The sequence below is a fragment of the Hemitrygon akajei genome, chromosome 31 (genome assembly GCF_048418815.1).
Source record: "Hemitrygon akajei chromosome 31, sHemAka1.3, whole genome shotgun sequence".
Lineage (NCBI taxonomy): Eukaryota > Metazoa > Chordata > Chondrichthyes > Myliobatiformes > Dasyatidae > Hemitrygon > Hemitrygon akajei.
In genome coordinates this window covers 22,170,072-22,191,264 of record NC_133154.1, presented here as the reverse complement: position 1 = coordinate 22,191,264, position 21,193 = coordinate 22,170,072, and the positions used below count along the sequence as shown (strand labels likewise).

Genomic DNA, 21,193 nt, shown 5'->3' with positions numbered 1-21,193 from the left:
TCCGGCGGAAGGCGGTGATGTTATGTAATTTGCTTCAAACAGTTGTAGTTATTTAACATGTATTTCCGGGAAAAGAGGTGAGCAAAATTTGAGTTCAATATTTTAAGTACTTTATGCCAATTATTATTCGCTGACTGATCTTTGCCCCGCCGTGGGTTGCGACATTAAGCGCCATCTTTGTGAGGGGCATAATCCAGGCTATCATGGTTCAAATTTATTGTCATAAACATGCATGCACTCGATATAAATACCATTATACAATTTTATAGCAGCACAGTACATTACAAACATAAGTTAATATAAACTTAACATGAATTATACATAGCTGAAAACCAGAAACATCACTAAGCTCCCTCACTATCAGAATCAGGTGAAATATGTCATTAAATTTTGCAGCAGCTGTACATTGCAATACAATACAATAAAAATAGTGCGTCTTCCGGCTCCTATACCTCCTCCCTGTTGGTAGCAATGAGAAGAGTCCTGAGTCCTGGTATGTCCTGGGTGGTGGATGTCCTTAATGATGGATACCCCCTTTTGAAGTCATCCTCTTTTCAAGATGTCTTTGATGCTGGGGAGGCTAGTGCCCGTGATGGAACAGGCTTGAGTTTGCAACACTCTGCAGCTTTGTCCTTTCCTCTATACCAAGTGGTGAATACACCTGTGGAGATTTTGGTGACTCTTCAAAGTCCGAATGAAATAGAACCACTGGCATGACTTCTTTGTGATTCCAACATGTTGGGCCCAGGATAGATCTTCAGAGATGCTGACACCCAGGAACTTGAAACTGCTCACCCTTTCCACTGCTGATCCCTCAATAATAGACAATAGGTGCAGAAGTAGACCATTCGGCCCTTCGAGCCTGCACCGCCATTTTGAGATCATGGCTGATCAATTCCTATCAATACCCGGTTCCTGTCTTGTCCCCATATCCCTTGATTCCCCTAACCATAAGATACCTATCTAGCTCCTTCTTGAAAGCATCCAGAGAATTGGCCTCCACTATCTTCCGAGGCAGTGCATTCCAGACCCCCACAACTCTCTGGGAGAAGAAGTTTTTCCTTAACTCTGTCCTAAATGACCTACCCCTTATTCTCAAACCATGCCCTCTGGTACTGGACTCTCCCAGCATCTGGAACATATTTCCTGCCTCTATCTTGTCCAATCCCTTAATAATCTTATGTGTTTCAATCAGATCCCCTCTCAATCTCCTTAATTCCAGCGTGTACAAGCCCATTCTCTCTAACCTCTCTGCGTAAGACAGTCCAGACATCCCAGGAATTAACCTCGTGAATCTACGCTGCACTTCCTCTACAGCCAGGATGTCCTTCCTTAACCCTGGAGACCAAAACTGTACACAATACTCCAGGTGTGGTCTCACCAGGGCTCTGTACAAATGCAAGAGGATTTCCTTGCTCTTGTACTCAATTCCCTTTGTAATAAAGGCCAACATTCCATTAGCCTTCTTCACTGCCTGCTGCACTTGCTCATTCACCTTCAGTGACTGATGAACAAGGACTCCGAGATCTCTTTGTATTACTCCCTTACCCAACTCTATACCGTTCAGATAATAATCTGCCTTCCTGTTCTTACTCCCAAAGTGGATAACCTCACACTTATTCACATTAAACGCCATCTGCCAAGTATCTGCCCACTCACCCAGCCTATCCAAGTCACCCTGAATTCTCCTAACATCCTCATCACATGTCACACTGCCACCCAGCTTAGTATCATCAGCAAATTTGCTGATGTTATTCTCAATGCCCTCATCTAAATCGTTGACGTAAATCGTAAACAGCTGTGGTCCCAATACCGAGCCCTGTGGCACCCCACTAGTCACCACCTGCCATTCCTAGAAACACCCATTCACTGCTACCCTTTGCTTTCTATCTGCCAACCAGTTTTCTATCCATGTCAATGCCTTCTCCCCGATGCCCTGAGCTTTGATTTTACCCACCAATCTTCTATGTGGGACCTTATCAAATGCCTTCTGAAAATCGAGGTACACTACATCCACTGGATCTCCCCCGTCTAACTTCCTGGTTACATCCTCGAAAAACTCCAATAGATTAGTCAAGCATGATTTACCCTTGGTAAATCCATGCTGGCTCGGCCCAAGCCTATCACTGCTATCTAGATATGCCACTATTTCATCCTTAATAATGGACTCTAGCATCTTTCCCACCACCGATGTCAGGCTGACAGGTCGATAGTTTTTCTCCCTCCCTCCTTTCTTAAAAAGTGGGATAACATTAGCCATTCTCCAATCCTCAGGAACTGATCCTGAATCTAAGGAACATTGGAAAATGATTACCAATGCATTCGCAATTTCCAGGGCCACCTCCTTTAGTACCCTAGGGTGCAGACCATCTGGACCTGGGGATTTGTCAGCCTTCAGTCCCATCAGTCTTCTCATCACCGTTTCCTTCCGAATGTCAATCTGTTTCATTTCCTCTGTTACCCTATGTCCTTGGCCCATCCATACATCTGGGAGATTGCTTGTGTCTTCCTTAGTGAAAACAGATCTAAAGTACTCATTAAATTCTTCTGCCATTTCTCTGTTTCCCATAACAATTTCACCCAATTCATTCTTCAAGGGCCCAACATTGTTCTTAACTATCTTCTTTCTCTTCACATACCTAAAAAAGCTTGATGTGTTCCCTTGACTTCCCCTTTCTGATGTCTACATTCAATTCCTTGGACCTACTGACGTTGAGTGCAAGGTTGTTGTTGTGACACCACTCAACCAGCCGATCTATCTCGCTCCTATGCGCCTCTTCATCACCATCTGAAATTCTGCCAACAACGGTTGAGTCAAAAGCAAGTTTATAGATGTAATTTCAGCTGCGCCTGCCCACACGGTCGTGGGTGAAGAGAAGGTGGAACAGTGAGCTAAACACTCATTCTTGAGATGCACTGGAGTTGGTTATCAGTGAGGAGGAGATGATATTTATGATCCACACAGACTGTGGTCTCCTGATGAGGAAGTCAACGATGCAGTTGCAGAGGGAAGTAGAAGCCCAGGTTTTGGAGCTTGTTGATCAGAACTAAGAGTATGATTGTGTTGAATGCTGAGTTGTAAACCATAAACACCAGCCTGACATTGGTATTTCTATTGTCCAGGTGACCAAAGACTAAGTGGAGAGCCAGTGAGATTGCATCTGATGTAGACCTATTGTGACAAGATGCATCCAGGTCCTTGCTCAGGCAGGAGATGATTCTGGCCTAGACCACCAGAAGATGTGAGTGCCAGTGGGTGATAGTCATTGAGGCAGCTCACCTTGTTTTTCTTGGGCACCCGTACGATCATTGCCCTTTTAAGGCAAGTGGGAACTTCTGACTGCAGCAGTGAAAGATTGAAGATGTCCTTGAAAACTCCTGCCAGTTGGTTGGCACAGGTTTTCCATCTTATCACTCCCTCATGCCCTCTTCTTGTTACTACCATCAGGGAGGAAGTACAGGAGCCTGAAGACCCAACTCAATGATTCAGTAAGTTCTTCCATTCCACCATCAGATTTCTGAACATTCCATGATCATTACCTCACTATTTTGATCAATGCACACAAAAAACTGAGGGAACTCAGCAGACCAGGCATCATGCATGGAAAAGAGTACAGTCGATGTTTCAGGCCAAGACCTTTCAGCAGGACTGCAGAAAAAAAGCTGAGGAGTAGATTTTAAAAGGTGGGGGAGGAGGGGAGAGAGAAGCACAAGGTGATTGGTGAAACCGGGAAGGGGCGGGATGAAGTAAAGAGCTGGGAAGTTGATTGGTGAAAGAGATGCAGGGCTGCAGAAGGGGGAGTCTGATAGGAGAGGACAAAAGGCCATGGGAAAAAGAACGGGGGGGGGGGGGGGGGGGGGGGGGAGGAGAACCAGAGGGAGGGGATGGGCAGGCAAGGAGATAAGGTGAGAGAGGGAAAACGGGATGGGGAATGATGAAGGGGGGAGGTTGAGGGGCATTACTGGAAGTTTGAGGAATGATGTTCTTGCCTTCAGGTTGGAGGCTAACCAGACAGAATATAAGGTGTTGTTCCTCCAACCTGAGTGAGGCCTCAACATGACAGTGGATGAGGCCGTGGATGGACATATCGGAATGGGAAGGGGAAGTGGAATTAAAATGGGTGGCAACTGGGAGATCTTGCTTTCTCTGGCAAAGGTGTAGGGGCAGGTGTAGCACTTGCAAGGATAAGTGCCAGGAGGGAGATCAGTGGGGAAGGACGAATGGTCAAGGGAGTCGCATAGGGAGCGATCCCTGCGGAAAGCAGAAAGTTTGGGGGTAGGGAGGGAAAGATGTGCTTGGTGGAGGTGACAGAAGTTGCGGAGAATTATGTGCTGGTGCAGTGATAGGTGAGGACAAGAGGAACCCTATCCCTGGTAGGGTGGCAGGAGAATGGGGTGAGGGCAGACATACACGAAATGGAAGAGATGCTGTTGAGGGCAGCGTTGATGGTGGAAGAAGGATCTCTTGTTGGACTATTCATTTTTCATATATTCTTATCATATTTTATAGTAACTTTTATGTTTTCACAAATTTATGTTTTCCCATCATAAATTTCACAACACCTGCCAGTAATAATAAACCTGATTCAATTTCAAGTTCCTGGGTGTCAAGATATCTGAGGATCTAGCCTGGACACAACCTATTGATGCAGCTATAAAGAAGGCAAGACATCAGCTGTATTTCATTAGGGGTTTCAGGAGATTTGGTTTATCACCTAAAACACTCAAAAACCCCTACAGATGTATCATAGAGAGCATTCTGACTGGCTGCATCACTGTCTGGTATTGGGGGGGGGGTGAGGGGGCTACTGCACAGGACTGAAAGCTACAGAAGGTTGTAAAATTAGTCAGCTCCATCATGGGTACTAGCCGCTGTGGCATCCAAGACATCTTCAAGGTGCAGTGCTTCAGAAAGGTGGCGTCCATCATTAAGGACCCCCACCACCCAGGGCATGCCCTCTTCGCATTGTAACCGTCACATAGGAGGTACAGAAGCCTGAAGGCACACACTCAGCGATTCAGGAACAGCTTCTTCCCCTCTGCCATCTGATTCCTAAATGGACATTGAACCCATGAACACTACCTCTCTCTTTTTTTAAAATTATTTCTGTTTTTTGCATTGTTTTCAATGTAACTATTTAATATACACTGACTATAATTTATTTATTTATTTTTTATAGGTATCACATGTTGCATTTCACTGATGCCGCTAAGTTAACAAATTTCACAAAATATGTCGGTGATATTAAACCACTTCAGAGATTTATTCCCTTGACTTGGATGAACTGAAGTTTGTCATTTTGCAGCGGCAGTACAGACCAAAGGCATCAAGAAATAATAAATTACAATAATATATAAAAGTGAAGAGAATAAGAATAAGGAGGAAATGTTATAACAGAGGAGGTTACAGACATTGGAACAACATACAAAAGGCTGGAGGACTCAGTAGGTCAGGCAGCATCTGTGGAGGGAAATGCTCTTCACTTACATGCTGAATCTCCTTAAACCATTGAGAAAGTAGAAAATTATAAGCACGAAAGATTATGCAGATGCTGGAGATCTTGAACTACACACACAAAATGCTGGAGGAATTCAGCAAGTCGGGCAGCATCTGTGCAGGGTTCTCTAATTTCTCTCCCTCCCTCCTCCTCTTTTCTATTCCTCATCCTGGTTACCCTCTCATTCCTTCTCTTCTCCTCACCTCTGGTTCCCCTCCTCCCACCCTTTCTTCCATGGTTCACTGCCTTCTTCAGCTCTTTCCATCTTTGCCCTCCCCTCACCTGGTCCAATCTCTCACCTGACAGTTTGTACTTCTCCTCCTCCACCTTCTTATTCCAGCTTCTTTCTCCTTCATTCCCAGTCCTGATGAAGGATCGCATCCCAAAACTTTGACTACAGTAATTATTCCCCTCCACTGATGCTGCCTGATTTGCCGAGTTCTTCCAGTGTTTTGAGTAAGAAAGTAGACATTGGCTTGGCACACCTTCAGGGTTGTATCTATGTGTTGAGCCCAGGATAGACCCTTGGAGACGTTGATGGCCAGGAACTTCAAGCTGCTCACCCTTTCCATGGCTGACCCGTCACTGAGACTGGCCTGTGTTTCCTGACTTCTCTCTAAAGTCTCTGATCAATTCTGAGGTTTTGACTGCAAAGTTACAACCCCGCTCAACCCTTCAGCTCGTCCCAGTAACTCGAAAACCTTTCCCTGCACTAGGGTGGTTGTGTCGAGGCCTGGTATGGAAACTCCGATTGGCAGAAATGGAAAAGCCTTCAGAAAAGTGGTGATACAGCCGTGTCTATCACAGTCAAAGCCCTCCCCACCAACTGAGCACATTTACAAGGAGCGCTGTCGCAGGAAAGCAGCAGCCATCATCAAAGACTCCCACCACCCAGGCCATGCCATCGAGTAGAAGGTACAGGAGCACTAGGTCACATCACCGGGCTCAGAAACAGTTATTACCCTTTAACCATCAGGCTCCTGAACCAGAGGGGATAACTTCACTCACCCCAACACTGAACTGATTCCACAATCTACAGACACACTCTCAGGGAGTCTACAACTCATGTTCTCAGTGCTATCTATCCATCTATTTATTTATTCATTGCATAGTTTGCCTTCTTTTGCACATTCATTGTTTGTCAGTCTTTGTGTGTGGAGTTTTTCATCAAATCTATTTAATTTCTTTGTTCTATTGTGAGAGCCTACAAAAAATGAACCTTTAGGTACTATATGGTAACAGAGATACTCTTTGATAATAGATCTATTTTGTCACTGAAGACAGTAAATTACCTCATTCTGTTGACCCAAAAATCAATTAGCACCATTACACGGAACCAAACAAGACAGAGGATATTTCCCCCTCTCCCTTTCATCTTGTGTTAAACTCATGCTGACTTACATTTGTCAAGTTTGCAAAGTACTGCCGCTGTGAAAAAAAACTAGTTTTCATGGCTTTTATACCTGGGTATGTATGCCCATGACAACAAACAAAAACTCAATTAACTGTCCATCAAGATTTAACGTGAGAGGTGTATAAACATCAGTGGGGGATTCAAACTTCCAAATTCTGATGAAGGGCCAAAAATTGTTTCTCTTTCCACACATGCTGCCTGGCCTGTTGGGTACTTAGAGCATTTTCTGTTTGTATTTTAACTTTATTTATTTAGAGATGCGTTGGAGAACAGGCCCACCAGTGCAGCCTACCTGTTTAACCCCAGCCTAATCAGAATCAGGTTTAATATCACAGGCATACATCGTGAAATTTGTTATGTGACACCTGAACAATGTATACATAATTTTTTAAACTGTAAATTACAGTAAGTAATATACATTAATCCGTTCGGTGGCATTGAGGCATCAGCACTGGACTTCGAGGCAAATGGTCCGAATCCGGCCAGCTCTTTGCATACTTTTTATCCGTGCTGGGTTGAGCGTCAAGTTGGCAACTCAGCCTTGTAAAAATAGACAAATAGTACAGAGATGGAAAAAATGCTGATGCACAACAAAGATATATATATATATATATGCTAAATTAAATAAAGAGTGCAAAAAGAGAAAAAATCAGTAGTGAGGTAGTGTTCATGGGTTCTATGATCATTCAGAAATCTGATGGCAGAGGGGAAGAAGCTGTTCCTGAATTGTTGAGTGTGTGCCTTCAGGCTGCTGTACCTCCTCCCTGATGAGACAAGGGCATGTTCTGGGTGATGGGGGTCCTTAATGATGGATGCCGCCTCTTTGAGGCATTGCTCCTTGAAGATGTCCTGGATGCTGGGGAGGCTACTGCCAGTGATAGATAGATAGATAGATACTTTATTCATCCCCATGGGCAAATTCAACTTTTTTTTCCAATGTCCCATACACTTGTTGTAGCAAAACTAATTACATACAATACTTAACTCAGTAAAAAATATGATATGCATCTAAATCACTAACTCAAAAAGCATTAATAATAGCTTTTAAAAAGTTCTTAAGTCCTGGCGGTTGAATTGTAAAGCCTAATGGCATTGGGGAGTATTGACCTCTTCATCCTGTCTGAGGAGCATTGCATCGATAGTAACCTGTCGCTGAAACTGCTTCTCTGTCTCTGGATGGTGCTATGTAGAGGATGTTCAGAGTTTTCCATAATTGACCGTAGCCTACTCAGCGCCCTTCGCTCAGCTACCGATGTTAAACTCTCCAGTACTTTGCCCACGACAGAGCCCGCCTTCCTTACCAGCTTATTAAGACGTGAGGCGTCCCTCTTCTTAATGCTTCCTCCCCAACACGCCACCACAAAGAAGAGGGCGCTCTCCACAACTGACCTATAGAACATCTTCAGCATCTCACTACAGACATTGAATGACGCCAACCTTCTAAGGAAGTACAGTCGACTCTGTGCCTTCCTGCACAAGGCATCTGTGTTGGCAGATGTGATGTGATGGAGCTGACTGAGTTTACAACTTTATGCAGCTTATTTCAGTCCTGTGCAGTGGACCCCCCCCTCCCCCATACCAGATGGTGATGCAGCCTGTTAGAATGCTCTCCACGGTACATCAGTAGAGATTTGTTAATCACAGGACAATTTACAATGACCAATTAACCTACGAGCCAGTATGTCTTGGAATGAAAGTAAGCATGCAGGTACGGCAGGCAGTGAAGAAAGCTAATGGCATACTGGCCTTTATAACAAGAGGATTTGAGTATAGAAGTAAAGAGGTCCTTCTGCAGCTGTACAGGGCCCTGGTGAGACCCCACCTGCAGTATTGTGTGCAGTTTTGGTCTCCAAATTTGAGGAAGGACATTCTTGCTATTGAGGGAGTGCAGCATAGGTTCACAAGGTTAATTCCCGGAATGGCGGGACTGTCATGTGTTGAAAGATTGGAGCGACTGGGCTTGTATACACTGGAATTTAGAAGAATGAGAGGGGATCTGATTGAAACATATAAGATTATTAAGGAATTGGACACACTGGAGGCAGGAAGCATGTTCCCGCTGATGGGCGAGTCCAGAACTAGAGGCCACAGTTTAAAAATAAGGGGTAGGCCATTTAGAACAGAGATGCAGAAGAACTTTTTCACCCAGAGAGTGTTGGATATGTGGAATGCTCTGCCCCAGAAGGCAGCGGAGGCCAAGTCTCTGGATGCATTCAAGAGAGAGTTAGATAGAGCTCTTATAGATAGCAGGGTCAAGGGATATGGGGAGAGGGCAGGAACGGGGGTACTGATTGTGTATGATTAGCCATGATCACAGTGAATGGCGGTGCTGGCTAGAAGGGCCGAATGGCCTACTCCTGTACCTACTGTCTATTGTCTTTAGACTGTGGGAGGAAACTGAAGTAGCAGAAGAAACCCCACATATTCCACAGGGTGGACGTACAAACTCCTTACAGAGGACACTGACACCCTGAGATGTACAGCATTGTGCTAACTGCTACACTACCGTGGCTATGCTGATAGTTTTGTTAATCTACTGCATTCAAGGATTTTGTGCACCGAGCACTTTTGTATTAGGATTCCTTTAAAACTTGTGTGATCTTTCCTTTTGTCTTATCTCACTAATAACTGTTGTTTCCCATAACCATTCCCAATTCTCTTCATATCTATCCCTTCCACAAAGTTTCCCTATTCGTTCCACTTCAGAATGTATTTCAAACCTGTTATCTGGGTGACACCTTCTGGTTCCATGACAGATCGTTGACCTAAAACATGAACTCTCAATCTCTTTCCAGAGATTCCTTGACACAGAACACCACAGCACAGTAAAGGACCATTTAACCTGCTCTAAGATCTACTTAATCCTTCCCTTCCACCTAGCCCTCCATTTTTCCTTCAGCCATACGCTGATCTAAGAGTCTCTTAAAAGTCCATCTTGTATCCACATCTACCACCACTCCTGGCAGTATGCCTCCACACTCGGCATTTAAAAAAACCTCTGACAATTCACCCACCCCCTACTTTCCTCCAATCACCTTAAAATTGGCCAGTTCAACCCTGGGAGAAAGATGCTGGCTGTCCACTCTATCTACGCCTCTTAACATCTTGTACACCTCTATCAAGACACCTGTCATCCTCCTTCACTCCAAAGAAAAGCCCGAGTTCACTCAACCTTTCCTCATAAGACATGCTCTCTAATCCAGGCAGCATCCTGGTAAATCTCCTCTGCACCCGCTCTAAAGTTTCCATGTTTTCCTATAATGAGGTGACCAGAATCGAACTCCAAGTGTGGTCTAATCAGTGTTTTATAGACCGGCAACATTATCTTGAGGTTCTTGAACTCAATCCCCCAATTAATGAAGGCCAACACACTATATTCTTAACCACCCTATCAACTTGCGTGGCAACTTTGAGGGATCTATAGCTGTGGACCCCAAGATCCCTCTTTCCCCCCTACACTGCTAAGAATCCTGTCATCAAACCTGTACTCTACCTTCAGATTTGACCTTCCAAGGGGCATCACTTCATTTTTATAAACTGAACTCCATTGCCATTTTTTGGCCCAGCTCTGCATCCTGTCAATGCCCCATAATAACCTACAGCAACCTTCTACACAGTCCTCAACACAACCAACTTTTGTATCATCTGCAAACATATGAGCCCTAATTTTGAACACTTTGTAGTTTGCTCTCCATCTAGTCGAAGAAAACATTGTTCTAGAGACGTAAGAGACTGCAGATGCTGAAATCTGGAGCAACACAGAAAATGCTGGAGGAACTCAGCAGGTCAGGCAGTCAATGTTTCAGGTCGAGACCTTTCATCTAGATCGCAAGATAAAGGGGAGATAAGGAGTATAAAGAGGTGGAGGAAAGGAATTACAAACAAGAGAAAATCTGCAGACGCTGGAAATCTGAGCTATGCATACAAAATGCTGGAGGAATTCAGCAGGCTGGGCAGCATCTATGGAAAAGAAGTATAATTGATGTTTCGGGCCGAAACCCTTCGGCAGGACTGGAGAAAAACAGCTAAGCAGTAGATTTAAAAAGTGGGGGGAGGAGAGAGAGAAACAAGGTGATAGGTGAAACTTGGAGGGGAGGGAAGATGAAGAGCTGGGAGGGTGATTGGTGAATGAGATACAGGGCTGGAGAAGGGAAGAGTCTGATAAAAGAGGACAGGAGGTCATGGAAGAAGGAACAGGGGGAGGAGCAGCGGAGGGAGGCGATGGGTGGGAAAGGAGATAGGGTGAAAGAGGGAAAAGGGGATGGGGAATGGTGACCGGGGGGGGGGGGGGGCATTACCAGAAGTTCAAGAAATCAATGTTCATGCCATCAGGTTGGAGGCTACCCAAACGGAATATAAGGTTTTGTTCCTCCAACCTGTGTGTGACCTCATCACAACAGGAGTAAATCTACTCCTCAGTTTTTTTTCTCCAGCTGAACGTCGACTGTATTTCCCCTCCCACAGACATTGCCTGGCCTGCTGAGTTCCTCCAGCATTTTGTGTGTGTTGGGAGGAAAGGAGCTGGCAGCTGATGGGTGGATCCAGGTGGGGAGGGATGATAGGCAGATAGAGGGGAAAGAGTGGGATTTGCAATAGGTGGAGCTGACAAAGGGCTAAAGGTGGTGGAATTGAATGGACTGGAAGGTGGAGCTGTGGGAGGATGAGACCTAGTACACCATGACTGTGTGGATGATGGGTGGATAGAGCTGCTGTCAAGAATGTGTGTGGGGCCTCAAAGAGGATGGAGATATTTTAGATACGGAAGTGACTCATAAACATCTTATTCATATGACGTGTGCTTTTATAGCACAGTCAGCAGTTTGTTTTCTGTGTATTAGATCACCAGATGCAAAGGTCACCGGCACGATGTCAGTTTATTGGAATTCCTAATAGCTGGTTAAGAGACAAATACATTGAAGGACCACGCATTGGGATTTGAAACTGGCTACTTCTGCCTCACTCATGTGATGTTGGCTCTGTTTTCCCCTCTCTGCTGGCGAATGTGCATCAAAGGGAAACTCCAGGAATCGTATGAAAATTGGGTTAAGTTTATAAAGCGGTCAAGCACAGCATCATACAAACTGCAAAGGCCGATGGCGGAAATGAACCAAACATGGAGGTGGCTTAGAGCCCTCTCAAGAAATAGGGCAGTCATTAGATCAGGGAAGTGTTAAAACTGCAAAGCCTAGCTTGCTGGAACAGAGAAGAGATTCAAAATTGTTCATTTGTTATTCCTGAGTACAGGAATATAAAGAACAAAATGATCGTTACTCTAGACCTGGAGCAGGGAAAAAAATTACAATAAGCATAAAGAATACACAATATAAAAACAATGTACAAGTAACTTATATGTATGTACATGAAGTGAAGCTGGGTGATACATTTGCAGTGGTGCTGGAGTGGGCTGGATTGATGGGTGGAGGTGTTGATCAGCCTTGAGGAAAGCAATTGGCTTTTGAGTCTGGTGGTCTTGGCATGGATGCTGCGTAGCTTCCTCCCTGACAGGAGTGGAACCAACAGTCCATGAGTGGGATGGGGAGGGTCCCTTCATCATATTGCTGTCCTTTATCCAGCGCCTTTCTGTATATGTCCTTGACGACAGGTTGACTGGGGTCAGTGAGGCATTGGGCATTTTTAACTCCCTCAGACACGAGAAAATCTGCAGATGCTGGAAATCCAAAGCAACACACACACACATAAAATTCTGGGGGAACTTAGCAGGCCAGGTAGCATCTATGGGAAAGAGTAAACAGACGACATTTCAGGCCAAGGCCCTTCATCAGGACTGGAAAGGAGGAAGTCAAGAGTTAAAAGGTGGGGGGAGGGGAGGAAAAAGTAGGTGATAGATGAAACTGGGAGATGGTATGAAATGAAGAGCTGGGAGGTTGATTAGTGAGAGATAAAGGGCTGGAGAAGGGGGAGGGGAGAATCTTTTGGGAGAGGACAGAGAACCGAGAACCCTGGAAGAAAGGGAAGTGGGAAGAGCAGCAAAGGGAGGTGATGGGGCAGGCAAGTAGATAAGGTGAGAAGGGGAAATGGGAATGGTGAAGCAGGGCGTATTACCATAAATTCGAGGAATTGATGTTCATGCCAGCAGGTTGGAGGATACCCAGGTATTGTTCCTCCAACCCGTGGCCTCATCATGGCAGTAGCGGAGACTATGGACTGACTTGTCAGAATGGGAGTAGAATTGAAATGGGTAGCCACAGGAGATTCCACTTTTTGTTCTAGTGTGAAGGGGTCCCAGTCCACATAGGGCCTCATTGATATACAGGCCACACCAGATTGTTGGGGTGTATCCCAACTGTCTCATAGGTGAAGTGTCACCTCACCGGGAAGGATTATTTGGGGCCCTGAATGGTAGTGAGGGAGATGTTGGGGCAGGTGTGGCACTTGTTCCACTGGCAAGGATAAGGGGCTGGGTAGGTCAGTGGGGATGGATATGTCTGTGTGTTTGGGGGGGGGGGGGGGAGAGAGAGAGAGGGAAAGATGTGCTTAGTGGTGGGACCCCATTGGAGTTGGCGGAAGTTATGGAGAATGATGTACTGGGCATAGAGACTGGTGGGGTGGTAGGTGAGGACAAGAGGAACACTATTCCTGGTGTGGCAGAGGGAGGATGGGGTGAGGCAGACACGTGCAAAATGGAAGAGATGTGGGTAAGGACAGTGTTATGGTGGAGGAAGGGAAGACCCTTTCTTTGAAGGGTATCTCAGTTGTTCTAGAATTAAAAGCCTCATCCTGACAGCAGATGCAGCAGAGATGGAGGAACTGAGAAGGGAGCAGCATTTTTGAAAGAGACAAGGTGGAAAGTAGTCGAGAGAGCTGTGAGAAATCAGTGGGTTTATAAAAGATATCAGTAGACTGTCTCAAGAAATGGCCAGAGATTGAGAAAGGGGAGGGTGGTGTCAGAAATGGACCAGGTAAATTTGAGGGCAGCGTGGAAGTTGGAGGCAGTCAATAAGCTCAGCATGGGTGCAGAAAGCAGCACCAATGCAGTTGTCAGTGTAGTCAGAAGTGATGGCAGTTTAGGCTTAGAACATCAGCTATTCCACGTAGCCGACAAAAAGGTAGGCATAAATAGGGCCAATGCAAGTGCCCATGAAAGTTTGGGTTTGAAGGAATTGGGAGGAGCCAAAGGAGAAATTGTTGAGGGTGAGAGCCAGTTCCACCAGATGGAGTGGTGGACAGCAACTGGTTGGGTCTGTTGTCAAGAAGCAGAGAGCTTTAACGCCCTCCTGATGGGAGATGGAGGTGTACAGAGATTGAATATCCATAGTGAAAATGAGATAATCGTGGCCAGGGAACTAGGTCATTGAAAAGGCCAAGAGCATTCAGGATCAAGATTAGCAGTTTTATCTGTTTAGAGGCCTTGTTTTGTAGGAAAAGCAGTAGGCTACTTTTCAACTTGCATTTAGGCTCGTTGGCTGTAAGGACCCATAACTGTACTAACTATAAAATTAAATGTGCTCTAAGTGCAGGGGAGATGAACAGCTTAGTCACCAGAGAGCACCCACTTGCAAGGAGAATGGGAGAAATAATGGCTGTCTGGTGAAAGACAGCCAAGTCTCATTATGAGGAAGCTGGAGACCACCCCTGCAGAAATAATCACACTCCAGCGAGTTACTGAAGTCCACCAACAGTGCTACCCTACAATCCAAAGCAACGTGGATAACTTCTCACCGTAACGCTGTGACTCCACAACCTATGCACTCAGTTTCAATTATTCAACTCAGTATTGTTTGTACAATTCTGAATATTGGTTGTCAAGTCTTGGTTATTTGTATTTTTTTCCCCCACAAATTCTATAATTATTTTATTTCTTGTGGATACCTACAAGGTGAATCTCCAGGAACAATGTGATGACATACACAATAAACTTTGAAGAAATTGTGAAATCTGCATGCAACTAAGAAAATGAATATATGGGTGACATGCTCAAAGTATATTACTGTACTTATTGAACTACATGACTGGAAGTTGCAATTGGGGGGGGGGGAGGAGGTCGTCACTCAAAGTGCTCCCCAGTGCACTCTGGCAGAGAGGGCCTGAGTAAACGCTCAAGAGAAAATCTGCAAAAGCTGGAAATCTATGTAACACGAGATGAAAGAACTCGGCAGGTAATATCTATGAAAGAACAGTTGATGTTTCAGCCAGGGACCCTTCATCAGGACTGATTCAACATGTTCACTAGTTGACTCCAGAGATGAGGGGATTAGACTACAGGGAGATCACCAGGGACTATACTTACTGAAATTCAGAAAAAAGTGAATGACCATATAAAATTATAAAGGGATAGGTAAGATAGAGGCAGCAAAGTTGTTTTCACTGGTAGGCAAGACTTTTACTAGGGAATATAGCCTCAAGATTTGGGGATTTAGATGAGGAGCTACTTTTCCCAGAGTGGTTAATCTATGGAGTTCTGCCCAATGAAGCAGTGAAGGCTACTTCAGTAAATTTGTGATTTAAGGGGGTGACTGGACCCCATATGTGAGTCATCCAGATTCAATATATTCCAACAGACACTATTACAACACAGTCCTTTTCAACAGCAGATTCCTACACAAGTCTGAGGTAGCAGGAACCAAGATGGACGTCTAGTCCTGGAATCTTCCATCCAGTTGGAGCACTTGAGGATGTCTTCAGCATGGCATCAGTTTCTCTGCAACATGGGAGTGTTGCACAAAATCAAGCGACCTGCATACCCCAAAGGTAATCTGGTGAACTTAAAAACAGGGTAGATGCAGATAACTGCTGCAGGAAGTAACAAGTTGTCATTTCAAGTCAAAATCCCACATCAGAAATGAGTGAAAAGATCTCCCTCAGCATGGAAGCTCAATTCTGGTAACAGTATTGCATATACAAAACATTTTGGTGTATAGACATCTACAGAATGTTTATGTTGAAAGGTTGAGTGAGCTGGGACTTCTCTTTGGGATATGATGAGGTGACTCCATAGACGTACAAGCAGTCAGTGGACTGTATTTACCCCACAGCAGGAATGAAGGGATACTTTTAAAAGTGTCTGGAGGAAAGTAGAGGTCAGAGCGGTGACCCCCCCCCCCCCCAAAAAAAAGTGTTAAATGCATGGAAATGTACAGGTGTCCATTTTAACCAATTTGGGAGGAAAGGTTTAGAATGATCTTGGAGGACCCCCGAGAGCACAGGGAACAATTTTAATCCCCCCCAACAGAGGGTGATGAATTAGCTGCCAGAGGTGGTAAGCTATTACAACACTAAGCAACAATTGGACAGGAACTTGGATAGGAAGTGAGTGGAATCTGAGCTGAACATGGATAATTGGATCAGTCAGCATGAATGAAGGGGTTTTCTAACAGCCCATTTGTATCCAATAATAAACATCAGGAGTGCACTGCCAAACCCACCACTACACCTTGAAATGTACCCAGTTCACTGATGATTAAAATGCAAGAAAAACAAAGACCAAATACATTTTTAAATAGTTTATTAAAATACAGTAAGACACTCAAAAGGCACTTGATCTGAGAACAACTCTTCAAAGCAAAACCATCCTTTAGGGTCAACTCAAGAGGAAACTGCCAGAGGCAATTCCATGCATAAAATCCCGTAACAGCCCATCACACAGTAGCAAGGATCCTCCACTTGGAGAAACAGTAACCCTTGCAGCCCAGTAGAGATCTGTATTCCTACACATTCTGACCCAGAGCCAGCACATCACAACCCAAACTCCAGCCTGAGATTCCTGGTCAGTGACCAACTGCTTCCCTTGCTGGACCGGAGGGGAGGGGGCAAGGTCAATATCAGGGACACATCACCTACACCAATCCCCTCGATTCTATCATCCAGATTATCCCTACCGTTCCCCCCCCCCCCATTACCAATCATACTTTGGAAGATTGGTGCAAAAAGCTCAATGTCAGATCAGCCATCAATTTCCCAGCAAAATGGTGTAGCATTTCAGCTCCAGAAACCTGGGTTCAATGTAATCATTGTCGGTGTAAGGAGTTTGTACATTCTACCCATGACTGTAGGTTTCCTCCCACATTGCAACGGCTACAGGCCACATGGGTATAATTGGGCAGCACAGCTCATTGGGTCAGAAGGGCTTACAACCATGCTGAATCTCCAATACTGGACAAATACCCCAGAGTCTGTCTGAGGCAACTTATTTTTATTCTTTTCTCACTTCTCTAACATTAAGTGTGCCTGTGCACTTGTAACACTACTGTGAAACTGCAATTTCCTTTGGGATCTACCTTGTAAGATTACAATTTACAATCTGCCCACCCAGATAAATGTGCAAGATCAAAAGCCACACATTCAAATGGTCATCAGTAATAATAAAAATGATTTGTCTCAAATGTTTTGTTTTCTGTCAATGTCCAACAATCTGAAGATGTGCTGGGGGGCAGTACATGCCCATTAACTTACTGATCCTAACTTGTGGGCCTTTTGGAATGGGGGGAGAACCCAGAGGAAGCCTGTGCAGCCACAGAAAACACTCCTTGCTGACAGTGACAGGAATTAAAGTCCAGTGACGCCATTGCACTAAGTGTTAACACCACTGCCAGTTGGGGCCTAGAACCTGTCCTGTCCTCACTGCTGTCACTATTGAGCACAACTTCCCATCATTAGCTCCAGTACCCAATGCAACTAAATCTCAGACTGACGCAGCCCCAGCTGCTGTGACATGGCAGAGCAGAAACAAAAGAGCAAATCATCTTCCTGACCAGTCTGCAGGACAGTAGCCGTATGATTCTGTCGTCTCAAGTCCAGCTGTGGGACTGGTAGAGCTGAGAAAACTTTTCCCCAAGAGTAATGGTGGTGGGGGAGTGTAGTGGTGAAATCTGCAAGTGAACTTACAGCCAGACATCACAGCCACACGGTTCCCAATTCAGGATCTCCTTTCAATCTACAAGAAATGAAAAATAGATCAGATTAGTTATTGTGCAGTAATCTCTTAACTACATTAACCTCCCAGTTAACAAATACTGTGCAGTTTATTCCAAGCCACCCCAACAATACATTATGAAATGAAGAAAGCACAACAGTGGTGGAGGCAGATACAATGGGGTCTTTTAAGCTGCATTTAGATATGTACCTGGAGCTTGGTACAATAGAGGGCTATAAGTAAGCCTGGTAATTTCTGAGGTCGGGACATGTTTGGCACAACTTTGTGGGCCAAAGGACCTAATATGAAGAAACAAACCAATGGAAAACAAGAGCAAAGTGCAGGAGGCACCCAGGTCAGACAGCCTCTGGAGGAGAATAAAGTGTCAACACTTTGGACCACAATTCTTTCAGGTCCTGTTTATTTCTAAACCCTCCCCCTCCCCCCCAATAGAGGCCACCTGATCCAAATTCCTCCAGCACATTGCTCACAATCTTAGTTTGTGAGTGCTTTGTCAGGGTCATCCCTCAAGAGTCTGGGGCCAACATAGAATGCCCAAAACTTAACCTAACCCATAGGATGACTGGTGTGTGGGAGGAAACTGGAGCACCCACTCAATCATGGCAAGAACGTACCAACTCCTTACGGGCAGCACTGTAGCCATAAATAGCATTACCCTAACCAATACACTGTGCCACCACACTTTCACTTTATCCTTTAGCTCATGCTTAAACCACAACCCAAGTAAAAGAGAGAAAGAACACGTTATGAACATGCCATTATTGTATGTTGTTTGTCATCTCTACACTGATTGATCACCCTAATTAGGCAATCTTTTAGCATTGTTGTGTATTAGACAATTATTAGACATAGTTGTGTAGACACATTTATATATAAATAATCCGTGTCTGCAATAAAGGTAATCTCAGGGTCCCATATATACTTAATAAACTTTTAAGCCTATCGGAGGCAGAGCTCCTGCCGGTCCTCACTCAGGCACCCAGCATGTCAAAGTCACTGAGTGGCACGTTTGTCGCTCATATACACTCGGAGCCCAGTGCTAACATCACGGTGAGGACCGGCCTCGGAGCCGAACACAAGCCCCGACCCACGGTCACCGTACCAATCCCCATGTCCGCACTTACCGGCTGTGCAGGCCGCTCTTCCCACGGCTCCCACACGTGGTCCGCCCCGCAGGCCGAGCGGCGTCTCCCAGCCCGCCGCAGGGAATCCGCGGGCCCGCAACATCGTCGCGGCCTCGGTGGCAACACAGCGTCTGCAGCCCTTTCGGCCCATCCTGTCCGCGCCAGCCCACGCGGCTAACCTGCTCCCCAGCAAAATGACTCGGCCGACACTCCCCCAGACTTCACTCCTCACCCGCATACATACTGGGGGAGGGGCTTACCAAGACCACACTGCCCGGAGCTTGCACCGTACACCCACCCAGGGACTCACGGTCACCCTCCATTCACCTCCTCAGGCCTGGACTACGGCTCAGTATTCTCCCCCATGGCTCTCCTTCGCACCCCTTCCCTCCTCTCCGCCAGAGAATGTAACCTTTCCCTTACTATCCTCCACCACCACACATTCCACCCCCCCCCCCCAGCTCAACTGCCCCTACCCATCCCATCCTCCAGACCCCCCCCCCCCCAAGCTCTGAATCCCCTACCCCCAGCTATGGACTCCCTCTTCCCCTACCTCCTCCTTCAACTCCCCAACCCTTCACTTCCTACCACATGGTTTCATTCGCCCTCCACCCTGCTCCAAAAGCCCCACCGCCGCCGCCGCCACCCAGCTCCAGCGCGCCAGACAATGAGACCGGCGTGGCTCACCGCGCACCCTTTTATAGACCGGTCCCCAGGACCCCATCCAGGCAAAAGGAATCCCGCCTGCCTTTATCATCGCCGCACTTTCATATTTTCAAAACCTTCTAACACTGTGTGATTTATTCACCCAATTTATTTGAAATAGATTTAAAAATAAATAACCGGCATTGCTTAAGACTTTAAGGCAGGTTGTTAGTCAGACACGTCATTCACGAAGGTGTCAATCAACGCCGGTCTTAAAGAGACAGTCTCCCCGGTCACCCTTGCCCCTCCAAACTGTTTTCACAAGACAGTCACCCACAAGAAATCCTCCTTCGCACATGAGGTCACAGAAGAGAGAGAGAGAAAAAAAACAAGGTTTGTGTTTTCATATTTTCTCCTGGTACAGAAGTAGACTATTTGGCCCATCTATGCAACCTGTTCTCTCACATGCTGATTAACCTTGTCAAGCCTCCCCCACTTACTTCCTACCTTTCAGACACCCTAGGGGTGGCATAATGTTATCGCAGCAGTGTCCGCTCAGGTTCAATCCCCACTGCTCTCTGTAAGGAGTTTGTACATTCTCCTCGTGACTCTCAGACTCCAGAACAGACATCTCATATTGCCACAGATGAACTCTTCATCTCCCAATCGACCTCATTGTGGTCCTGTAAGTGCAACACTATTTTCTGCTGTTATCCTTTCGAGCCTATAAGTTACTTCATTGATCCCAAAGGAAATTACAGTGTCATAGTAGCATTACAAGTGCTCAGATTTACAAAAATTAGAAGAGAAGTAAGAAAGAATAAAAAATAAGTTACTTCAAACAGTCTAACACAGGGGTGTCAAACTCATTTTAGGTCACGGGCCGGATTGAGCAAAATGCAGTTTCATGCGGGCCGGATCAGTCGGACGCGTGCGAACACAGCTTTCGTTGCCTCCGTTTTTTCAGCCTGCTCTCATGTGTCTCAGTCTCTGCTATAACTACAAAGTGTTTCACTTTACAAATTCCGTTTCTTATGAAGAAGACTGCCGAATAAACACTAAAAACCCTGAAAACCTGGTACCTGAATAAACTCAGCATTAGCCATATCATACGCCATAGGCGCTTCGATTACTGGGGTCAGCTTTAATAGTAATTAGATATTATCTCGTGGGCCAAAGATAATTCCACCGCGGGCCGGATTTGGCCCGCGGGCCTTGAGTTTGACATATATGGTCTAACAGGAGGAGGGAGTCATCATTTTCCCGGCTATAAGTTGACTCATTATAGAGCCTAATGGCCGAGGGTAAGAATGACCTCATACAGAGCTCTTTGGAGCAGCACATTTGTCTTAGTCTATTACTAAGAGTGCCCCTCTGTTCAACCAAGGTGGCATGCAGAGGGTGAGAAACATTGTCCAGAATTGCCAGGATTTTCCGTAGGGTCTTTTGTTCTACCACAGCCTCCAGTGTGTCCAGTTTGACTCCTATAACAGAGCCAGCCTTTCTAATCAGTTTATTGAGCCTGTTGGCATCACCCGTGTTGATGTCATTGCCCCAGCACACCACCGCATAGAATATTGTACTGGCGACAACAGACTGGTAGAACATGTGAAGAATATAA

At 45.6% G+C, this 21,193-nt stretch overlaps 1 protein-coding gene, 1 long non-coding RNA gene and 1 other non-coding gene across 3 annotated transcripts in view; 1 reads left to right on the top strand and 2 right to left on the bottom strand.

Annotated features, from left to right (window-relative positions):
• The window catches only part of LOC140719119 (oxysterols receptor LXR-beta-like), a 95,175-nt gene extending 75,798 nt beyond the window's left edge, over positions 1 to 19,377 (bottom strand). Inside the window, exons 1-2 of the mRNA XM_073033507.1 lie at positions 18,928 to 19,377; positions 17,755 to 17,803 (exon numbers count right to left, since the gene is read on the bottom strand). The gene's annotated coding sequence lies outside the window, so the exon portion shown is untranslated. The remainder of the gene's footprint in view (positions 1 to 17,754; positions 17,804 to 18,927) is intronic.
• On the top strand, positions 12 to 14,785 carry LOC140719082 (uncharacterized). The gene is made up of 3 exons (XR_012096857.1): positions 12 to 77; positions 3,124 to 3,489; positions 14,386 to 14,785. It is a non-coding gene; the product is annotated as an uncharacterized lncRNA (long non-coding RNA).
• Positions 18,768 to 18,860, bottom strand: LOC140719529 (small nucleolar RNA SNORD88). Its single transcript, XR_012096944.1, has one exon. It is a non-coding gene; the product is annotated as a small nucleolar RNA SNORD88 (small nucleolar RNA).
• Positions 19,378 to 21,193: the final 1,816 nt, after the last annotated feature.